At 42.5% G+C, this 7,001-nt stretch overlaps 1 pseudogene; it reads left to right on the forward strand.

Moving 5' to 3' along the window:
• Nucleotides 1-292: 292 nt before the first annotated feature.
• Nucleotides 293-698, forward strand: LOC104969553 (large ribosomal subunit protein eL28-like; annotated as a pseudogene).
• The last annotated feature ends 6,303 nt before the right edge of the window (nucleotides 699-7,001 follow it).

Consider the following 7,001-nt stretch of genomic DNA (forward strand, 5'->3'; position numbering starts at 1 on the left):
AAAAGAGGCATTCATATTTGAGTGACCATTTTACTCCTGATAGAGTCCTTGACATTGGATACTTTGCTTTAACTCCTCATCACACATTTTCTCATCTGTGAAAACCAAAGGATACATTTTAGATTTGTATATAAAATTTCTCAATTGGCAGATCATAGCAGCTAGTTAGCAAAAATACAATGTAGGCCAAACAAATCATATTTGTGGACAGAATTTCGTTCCCAGACCACCGATTTGAAAATATGGTTTACACAAATTCTGAGATTTTAGTTAGAAAGGATTTAGAGAGCCTCTGTGTGCTTAGCCTGCAAAATGATGCCAGACTTGGCATAGATAAAGGGGTGGCTCTTTATATCTCCCACTGCCACAACCATGTCTGTGCATCTGCAATGGATGGTCGTGCGGAACTGCTACAGCTTCTTGATCAAGACAACAAACAGACATACAGCACGGAAACCCAATAATCTGAAGGCCCGCAACTCTTCCTGCTACGATGGGCTCATTCACTACAAGAGGGTGGGAGTGTAGCTGGTGACAGACAGCAAAGTGGTCATGGTGGTGTAGCGGAGATCCAGCCAGAGCACACTGGCCACTTCTTGAGGTGGACCACCATCAACAAGAATGCCGGGGCCACCCTTAGCAGCATCTGGCATAAGAACAAGTACTGCACGGATTTGTGCATGGCCGTCATCTGCCGAGTCAGGGCTATCCAGTGCAACTAGAAGCCTGTAATTGTGAAGAAGTGGACACCGGACACCACTATCCCTCCACCCCCAGCCTTGAACCACCACAAGAGCTCCTGAGTGAATTTTTATTTTCTTCCCCAAAGAAATAAAGCTGTCAGCAGACTTTCCTCAACCAAAAAAAAAAAAAGATAAAGGGGTGTACTGAAGATGTTTCAGGCAAAGCTTTTTGCCTCAAGGGAACTATAACCTTCTTGGAAAGACAAGATTTACCAATGGGAAACTTAGAATACAGAGTTCTGAAAGAAGGGCTTTCCTTATATACTTAAGAGACCTGAATCTTAGAAAGACCTAGTGAGTAGCAGAGTTGATTCTTGAACCAGTCTTTCTGAGCCCTCCCCAAGGTATATTCCATAGATGGTGTGTTTTCTGGTGATAGTGATGCTGTTGAGAGTTCAGAGGGAGAGAGGGGTTTGGGACTGAGATCTTCATCAAGGACATATGGGTAGAGTACGGGAGGGTGAGAGGCTTAAGGGGAAAACATGGAATAAAAGCAAAAGTAATACCAAATCAAGAGTGAAGAGTAAATATGGTGTATTAAGGTATATCAACTGGAATCAGTCAGGTAACAGGAATCATATCACTGTTTGGCAGGGAGAATGTGCTATAAAGTGTTACTGGCCAGGTATTGCTAAGTCACTTCAGTAGTGTCCAACTCTGTGCAACCCCATAGATGGCAGCCCACCAGGTTCCCGTCCCTGGGATTCTCCAGGCAAGAACACTGGAGTGGGTTGCCATTTCCTTCTCCAGTGCATGAAAGTGAAAAGTGAAAGTGAAGTCGCTCAGTCATGTCCAACTCTTTGCACCCCCATGGACTGCAGCCTACCAGGCTCCTCCGTCCATGGGATTTTCCATGCAAGAGTACTGGAGTGGGGTGCCATTGCCTTCTCCTAGAGAACTAAAAGGGCATAAGAGGATAAAGAAGTATCCTAGAGGCAGTAAACACAGGAAGCAGCAATTGCCTCCGGGATTGCGGAACAAACAGAAGTTGGTATTATTAGAGTTTAGAGGAGTGTTTAGAGGAGTGGCCCCAGGAAGGCAGGACTCAAACCTCAGAAGAGCTACTGCTGCTTGTATCTCTGAGGGAGAATGATAAGTTGGCTCTGGGAGTCTAAAAAAAAAAAAAAAAAAGCAAACTGGAACTGCTATTGCAACTGAAACCAACTAGTTGCTCCTTCCAGGTTAAAGAAGTCTTCGAGATGTTGACAGAAGTAGAGAGAAATAGGAAAGAACAAGATTCTTTCCCTTTCCCAGTCCTTTTCCCTAATGCCTGTTATTGTCAGAGCCCTGCTAGGAAGACAGAAATATGAATTCTGTTCCAGTTCAGCACCAAGTTGAGAAGGATGAGTGAGAGGCTGAGAGATGAATGCTTCTGCATAAACAGCATATGCAGCACAATGGGGCAGCAGCAAGAAACTTGATGGAGGGAGATGCTCTTGTTGGGTGTGGGAGGAGATAAGGCTGAGGGATTGACAGGGACTGGTGATGGACAGCTCCGAATGTTGAGAAGCAATATTCAGATTTGAATTTCATGAGATACTTACAGACTAGGAGGAAAGACAGGATTCTGAATCATGATCGCATTACAGTCATTCACTTGTGTTCTCTTAACAAAGGCATTGTGAAGAGATAGCTAGATGAATGTTGGTTTTAAGGGGATAGGCTCTTTCTCAGGAGCCTCTGGAAGAAAGTTGTCACAAGGTAAGTGCTGAGGCATGGGAGGGAGTCTTTGGCTAGCTGAGAGACATTGCTGTAATTCACAAGGTAGAATTTAATGTCATGCTCCCCTTATTCTGCACATTAGCATGTACAGTTTTCCATACTAGCCTGTTGGCTTCCAAATAGAGAAATTGTATCACATTCACATTTGTGTATCCTGGGCACAGAAGATTGCCTGAAACATAGTAAGTCCTGAATAAATTTTAAGTAGTTCTACCATACTCACAGAAAACTAGTCAATCTAATCACACTAGGACCACAGCCTTGTCTAACTCAATGAAACTAAGCCATGCCCATGGGGCAACCCAAGATGGGCGGGTCATGGTGGAGAGATTTGACAGAATGTGGTCCACTGGAGAAAGGAATGGCAAACCACTTCAGTATTCTTGCCTTGAGAACCCCATGAACAGTATGAAAAGGCAAAATGATAGGATACTAAAAGAGGAACTCCCCGGGTCGCTAGGTGCCCAATATGCTACTGGAGATCAGTGGAGAAATAACTCCAGAAAGAATGAAGGGATGGAGCCAAAACAAAAACAATACCCAGCTGTGGATGTGACTGGTGATAGAAGCCAGGTCCAAAGCTGTAAAGAGCAATATTGCATAGGAACCTGGAACGTCAGGTCCATGAATCAAGGCAAATTGGAAGTGGTCAAACAGGAGATGGCAAGAGTGAATGTTGATATTCTAGGAATCAGAAAACCAAAATGGACTGGAATGGGTGAATTTAACTCAGATGACCATTAAATCTACTACTGCAGGCAGGAATCCCTTAGACGAAATGGAGTAGCCATCATGGTCAACAAAAGAGTCCAGATTGCAGTACTTGAATGCAATCTCAAAAATGACAGAATGATCTCTGTTCATTTCAAAGGCAAACCATTCAATATCACAGTAATCCAAGTCTATGCCCCAACCAGTAACGCTGAAGAAGCTGAAGTTGAATGGTTCTATGAAGACCTACAAGACCTTTTAGAACTAACACCCAAAAAAGATGTCCTTTTCATTATAGGGGACTGGATTGCAAAAGTAGGAAGTCAAGAAACACCTGGAGTAACAGGCAAATTTGGTCTCGGAATACGGAATGAAGCAGGGCAAAGACTAATAGAGTTTTGCCAAGAAAATGCACTGGTCATAACAAACACCCTCTTCCAACAATACAAGAGAAGACTCTATACATGGACATCATCAGATGGTCAACACCAAAATCAGATTGATTATATTCTTTGCAGCCAACAAAAACAAGACCAGGAGCTGACTGTGGCTCAGACCATGAACCCCTTATTGCCAAATTCAGACTGAAATTGAAGAAAGTAGGGAAAACCACTAGACCATTCAGGTATGACCTAAATCAAATCCCTTATGATTATACAGTGGAAGTGAGAAATAGATTTAAGGGCCTAGATCTGATAGATAAGTGCCTGATGAACTATAGAATGAGATTTGTGACATTGTACAGGAGACAGGGATCAAGACAATTCCCATAGAAAAGAAATGCAAAAGAGCAAAATGGCTGTCTGGGGAGGCCTCACAAATAGCTGTGAAAAGAAGAGAAGCGAAAAGCAAAGGAGAAAAGGAAAGATATAAACATCTGAATGCAGAGTTCCAAAGAATAGCAAGAAGAGATAAGAAAGCCTTCTTCAGCGATCATGCAAAGAAATAGAGGAAAACAACAGAATGGGAAAGACTAGGGATCTCTTCAAGAAAATCAGAGATACCAAAGGAACATTTCATGCAAAGATGAGCTCGATAAAGGACAGAAATGGACCTAACAGAAGCAGAAGATATTAAGAAGAGATGGCAAGAATACACAGAAGAACTGTACAAAAAAGATCTTCACGACCCAGATAATCACAATGGTGTGATCACTGACCTAGAGCCAGACATCCTGGAATGTGAAGTCAAATGGGCCTTAGAAAGCATCACTATGAACAAAGCTAGTGGAGGTGATGGAATTCCAGTTGAGCTATTCCAAATCCTGAAAGATGATGCTGTGAAAGTGCTGCACTCAATATGCCAGCAAATTTGGAAAACTCAGCAGTGGCCACAGGACTGGAAAAGGTCAGTTTTCATTCCAATCCCAAAGAAAGGCAATGCCAAAGAATGCTCAAACTACCGCACAATTGCACTCATCTCACACGCTAGTAAAGTAATGCTCAAAATTCTCCAAGCCAGGCTTCAGCAATATGTGAACAGTGAACTTCCTGATGTTCAAGCTGGTTTTAGAAAAGGCAGAGGAACCAGAGATCAAATTGCCAACATCCGCTGGATCATGGAAAAAGCAAGAGAGTTCCAGAAAAACATCTATTTCCGCTTTATTGACTATACCAAAGCCTTTGACTGTGTGGATCACAATAAACTGTGGAAAATTCTTCAAGAGCTGGGAATACCAGACCACCTGACCTGCCTCTTGAGAAACCCATATGCAGGTCAGGAAGCAACAGTTAGAACTGGACATGGAATAACAGACTGGTTCCAAACAGGAAAAGGAGTTTGTCAAGGCTGTATATTGTCACTCTGTTTATTTAACTTATATGCAGAGTACATCATGAGAAACGCTGGACTGGAAGAAACACAAACTGGAATCAAGATTGCTGAGAGAAATAACAATAACCTCAGATACGCAGATGACACCACCCTTAAGGCAGAAAGTGAAGAGGAACTAAAAAGCCTCTTGATGAAAGTGAAAGAGGAGAGTGAAAAAGTTGGCTTAAAGCTCAGCATTCAGAAAATGAAGATCATGGCATCCAGTCCCACCACTTCATGGGAAATGGATGGGGAAACAGTGGAAACAGTGTCAGACTTTATTTTTTGGGTCTCCAAAATCACTGCAGATGGTGACTGCAGCCATGAAATTAAAAGACGCTTACTCCTTGGAAGGAAAGTTATGACCATAGATAGCACATTCAAAAGCAGAGACATTACTTTGCCAACAAAGGTTCATCTAGTCAAGGCTATGGTTTTTCCTGTGGTCATGTATGTATGTGAGAGTTGGACTGTGAAGAAGGCTGAGCGCCGAAGAATTGACGCTTTTGAACTGTGGTGTTGGAGAAGACTCTTGAGAGTCCCTTGGACTGCAAGGAGATCCAACCAGTCCATTCTGAAGGAGATCAGCCCTGGGATTTCTTGGAAGGAATGATGCTAAAGCTGAAACTCCAGTACTTTGGCCACCTCATGGGAAGAGTTGACTCATTGGAAAAGACTCTGATGCTGGGAGGGATTGGGGGCAGGAGGAGAAGGGGACGACAGAGGATGAGATGGCTGGATGGCATCACTGACTCGATGGACGTGAGTCTGAGTGAACTCCGGGAGTTGGTGATGGACAGGGAGGCCTGGCGTGCTGCGATTCATGGGGTCGCAAAGAGTCGGACACGACTGAGCAGCTGATCTGATCTGATCTGACCTTTGTTTTGTCAATGATAAAGTTTCTACGTCAGAGTCCAGACTGTGTATCCAGGTAAGAATCAGCAAATGTGTATTTGTCATTGGTAACATAAATGGATTGGATACAATGCCATAGGCTATCAAAATGTGGCAAGTTTTGCAAACATATCCTCTATGTCAGCTTACTAGTGCTTTTTTTTCTATGTAACAATTCTCAAATCTCAGTAGTTTATGAAAGAAATAAGGTTTTATTTTTCCTTATTTTACAGGTCAGTGGCTGTGGGTTAATGATGGTGGCTTTGCTTCATGCTTCAGCTCTGATCCAGGCTGGGGTTTAAATTTTGGTTTGCTCTACAGACTGTCTTAACTCTGGGATCAAAAATAAAAGAGATAGTTTTCTATGGAACAAACCCATTCTCATGACAATGAGGAAGAGCCAGACTGAGCTGAATCAAACCACAAAATCACACTGAAATATGCATCACAAAATGTGCTGTTTGCCAAAGCAAGTCATGTAGTCAATTCATAGAGTAGAAAAGTATATTTGCTAGGATGTGGCTAGGATGGGAAGGAATTGATGTTTGTAACAAAGAATACAACCTTGTATTAATGTTTGTAACAAAGAATAACCTTGTGATGGTTAATTTGATATGCCAACTTGGCTAGGCAGTGCTACTTGTGTGTTTGGTCAAACACTGATGTAGATGTTTCTGTGATGGTACTTGTAGGTGTGGTTTATGTTTACAATCAGTTAACTATATTTTTTAGAAAGTTAAATTTTTATTTTGTATTGGAGTATAGTTGATTTACAACATTGTGTTAATTTTGGGTGTGGGCTTCCCTGGTGGCTCAGTGGTAAAGAATCTGCCTGCCAATGCAGGAGCCACAGCAGACACAGGGTGAATATTTGGGTCAGGAAGATCCCCTGGAGGAAGAAATGGCACAGAGGAGCTTGGTAGGCTACAGTCCAGAGGGTCAAATAGAGTCAGACACGACTGAGTACGCATGCGTGTTAGTTTCAGGTGTACAGCAAAGTGACTCAGTTAACTTTAAGTAAAGGAGAGTCCTCTTGTCCCCTCCATAATATAAGAGGGCTGCATTCAAGCATCCAATCAGTTGAAGGCCTTAAGAACAAAAATTTCAGTTTTCTCAGAG

The sequence above is a fragment of the Bos taurus genome, chromosome 9 (genome assembly GCF_002263795.3).
Source record: "Bos taurus isolate L1 Dominette 01449 registration number 42190680 breed Hereford chromosome 9, ARS-UCD2.0, whole genome shotgun sequence".
Lineage (NCBI taxonomy): Eukaryota > Metazoa > Chordata > Mammalia > Artiodactyla > Bovidae > Bos > Bos taurus.